The sequence below is a fragment of the Rhagoletis pomonella genome, unplaced genomic scaffold (assembly GCF_013731165.1).
Source record: "Rhagoletis pomonella isolate Grant_MI unplaced genomic scaffold, Rhpom_1.0 Rhpom_scaffold_00003, whole genome shotgun sequence".
Lineage (NCBI taxonomy): Eukaryota > Metazoa > Arthropoda > Insecta > Diptera > Tephritidae > Rhagoletis > Rhagoletis pomonella.
Genome location: NW_023458557.1, coordinates 21859144 through 21862941, shown reverse-complemented (window position 1 = coordinate 21862941; position 3798 = coordinate 21859144). Strand labels below are relative to the sequence as shown.

At 34.3% G+C, this 3798-nt stretch overlaps 1 long non-coding RNA gene across 1 annotated transcript; it reads right to left on the bottom strand.

Annotated features, from left to right (window-relative positions):
• Positions 1-1695: 1695 nt before the first annotated feature.
• LOC118736511 lies at positions 1696-3798 on the bottom strand. Its single transcript, XR_004992698.1, has 6 exons — positions 3563-3798; positions 3262-3507; positions 2758-3183; positions 2597-2687; positions 2422-2495; positions 1696-2335 (listed from the first exon to the last, which is right to left on the bottom strand). It is a non-coding gene; the product is annotated as an uncharacterized LOC118736511 (long non-coding RNA).

Sequence of the window (3798 nt, the reverse complement as noted above, 5' to 3'; positions counted from 1 at the left end):
GGCTAGTCATGTCGGCTGGGCTGGGTTCTTGCATTCACTCCTGTTCCCTGCGCCATAGCAGAGAAAAGTCATGCCTGTCAAACATCCCAACGGACAGACACACAACAATTCAAGAATTCAAAAAAAAATTTAAAAGAAAATCCGTTAACACCAACAAAAAACAGTTGTAAAGAGCATTACATAAATATTTAAAATAACGGAAAAATCAAAAACACACTAAATCTGAAACTATGAAAACCAAAACGAAAAGCAGTGAACCAAAACAAAAAAAACTATGGCCGAATATGAGGCACCACCGCTGGTATTGTGGTGACTGGTGCTGGCCCACCCTCATCCGTGGCTGCTGGCGCACCCTCGTATCAGCAGCCCCTTATCAAATTCCTAACGTGCCTTCCTAAATAGAGAGCCGAATCGGCATTCCCATTTTATAATTAATTTATTAACACTTCTTCCTCTTAAACTAGCTCTTAAAAACTAAAATTCTTAGCCCTATCATCTCTTCAAAACTAATTCCTAACATCTAAATCCTATGGCCTAAATCTGTGCTTAAATACAAGGTGATTAAGACTAAGGTAAGTATCTGTGATTGTATTTTCTAAAACTAAGGTAAGTATGTCAAATGAAAAGTACCTTCGATAAAGGTAAGTTATTCGTTAATTGCAATATATCCGGTATTTCAAGAAAAGAAAACGTCTATTAAGTAATAACAGGTAAAAACTTAAGTATTTACTATCAGGTAAGTAGTCGCAAAGCGGGGGATTAGGTAGGAAAAATCAGGTAGGTATTTTAATTCAAGGTAAGTCCGGTAAGTATAAGTATCGTAAGTAAGGCTAAGTGGTAATTTATATTTAATAATTCGTTATTCACATGGTATTATTTTTCTTTATAAAGGAAAATTATTATTTTTTTCTTAGATTTTATTTTAATGTAGCAACGGGCTTTGTTATCGTTACTCTATTTAACTACTTATTTGATTTTATTTTATGATATTGTGGCCACTTCGTATTCATATGATTTATAAATCGTTATTAATTTAAATTCATTTTATCTAAATTTGAATTTTCATTTTCCTTTATATTGGTTTAGCTTATTTTATTTAATTAATTTAATTTGATTTAATTCAGTTCAATTTAATCTAGTCTAATTTTGTTAGTTTAATATATATATTTCCTTGTTTTCGCTATAGAATTTAATGTAATTATTTTAATTCAACTTATTCAATTTAAACTTTGTTCAAATAATTTTCCCTTAAACAAATTTACGTTATTTAACTATTCTTCCTCTTTTTATGTATTAAGCAGTTTACCTTAAAGGTGTAATTATGCGTGTATATATATGTATGTATGGAAAGTACACAATTAGGTTTCCACCATGATTAATAATACAAGGTTAGATAATTATTGACGGCCGCGGTTTGACACTCCCTTACAAAAGGTTGCATTGCGAAAATGGTAGTAGAAAAGTGCGCAAAGTAGGCAATTAGTAGTGAAATTCCTTTTGTAAATTCTAATGTATTTGCAGGAAATCTGGCAGTCTAAACGAAATATTGAACGAAATATTAATACATCTACGTGAATTACGTAATTTATGTGTTATTTAGCTGTATAAAAAATGCAAAAGGACTCAAAATTAAAATAAGACTACTAAGAAATTTATGTAAACAACCAATTTTAAAACAATTTATATTTTCATCAGTTAAATGTGCTTAATATGCATATACAAATAAACATAAAAGCTTATTCTTCCATTTCACAGCAAAACTACACTTTTTCCAAGTAAATTTGCAAAGAAGCAACACTCTGCCACTGCTAAGGGAGCGGTGGGAGAGAGACAACTGTCAGTTTATCGAACCTTGTATTATTGAATCATGGGTTTCCATGAAATAGTACTACCAAGTCATGAACGAAAGACACAAGATCACGTAAGAACAAGAGAGTGAAAAAAGTCGATTTTTTGAGCGGGTTCTACGCCATCTTGTTTTGCTGGAAAAATAAACAAAACAATGTAAACAAAGCAACCCAAATTGATTCACAGACGATTGATTTAGGAAACTTCTAACAAATTGTAGCATATTAATAAAAATAAATGTTGGAAAACGCGTTGTTGTGTTAAATTAACTCCTTTGTCGATGAATAAAAGTGAAAACTAGTGGTGTCCGCGTAAAATTACCTGTGTTTAGTTAGTTCATATCTCCGACATGTGCATGTGGAGCGCTTCATTCTGCGGCATAAAATGTATAGCTCCAGGAATAATCGCTCTTCAATATTACAATAACAGAGGTGTGTGAGAAGCAAAAGTCTCGAAAGGGACCACCGTGGAACTTGATACATTTCATCTGAAAAATATGTAAAATTATTTACTAACAAACTACAAATAAAGATATTTTGGTTTAAAAAAGTGGTGGTTTCGGCGTATACTTACTTTTGCTTAGTGAATAAAATGCTTGATTCTAGCTGGTTGAAGTAGTGCGTCCAGTACTGAGTTGGCGCTATAACCTGCATCGAAAAAAGGACAACCAAAAAATACAAATGTACATGTATGTACATGATTAAATTAGTTGAAAAATGTACATAAGAAAGGTGTATTGTGTACTTACATAAAAATACACAATCAATGCTTGGATTGCATAGTCATTATTGTGGGCTATCAGCCGTGGTTCGCCAATTTTTTAACGATTTTTTGAGTTGCTGAAAAGTGTAATCGAAAACAATTATTTGTAGTATAAAATCTTATGGAAATAAATGTATCTCACCTTACCTCATTTTATTATTTTACGATATTTCCGCTTTCGAGAGCGTGTACTATCAGAAATCTGTCTGTTCAGAGTTCGAATTCTGATGAACATTCGCGCACGGAAAAACAGTCTCTTTATTCTGTCGTGGCAATTTACATGTTCAGCTTTTTTAATATGTTCTCCCACATAATTGGCCATTGCTTGCAACCCAGTGCCGTTTATTTCTTCAAACACATTCTGCAGCTGCTGCATGTGAGTCATCATCGCCTCCGTTGGCCTTGACAAACCACCTTCGGTTAGTTGGTTTACCCAGGTGAAGCTGTCGTCGTCACATTCCACCCTCATGTCAGGCACTACGCTATGTAGCCTATGACATATGTAACCGGCAAGATTCTCGAGTCCGTCGTTCTCCAAGGACTCCAGCTTGTGTTCCTCTTGATCGGCAAATTCTTCGCTGACCGCATCGGGCGTCAAGGAAATCTTGTTAAAGATAATACCTCAACAAAGTATATAAGACAATAAATTACCAGTAGATCTCTTAGTCGCAGTGCGTACCCTATTTTAATCTAAGTAATCGAGGATGTAAGAGCGCAGCCTGTACTTAAATTCCTGGCGATCGGGGTGGTTATTCATGCCTCCTTTCGACCGGATAACGCCGAAAAAATTCTCCAATACTTCCTGGTTTAGTCGGTACGTTAACACGTACTTTAAGTTGAAGCGCGTTTGTAAGTCTTCGTACAACAGCTTCAATGCTAAAATCGACTGTATAATTCCTACAAATATAAAAATAGGTATAATTGATGTAAATATTAATTTTACAATTATTACCTTTCTGAAAAGGTAGTGGATTAGTTTTTCCAATGACTCGCATATCCGCCATCATATCCGCCATTCTTTGCAGAATGTCATTTTGCACTTCCAGAGCTAGACCATATGCGTGTGTCCGCGGTCTTGTGTCAGGATACGCAACCCTGACGTTCATGACGTCAAACCAGTCATTAGTCTGAAAAATATGTTATAAAGAATAAGTTATTGTATTGTACTTATAAAAGATATTAGGGGTA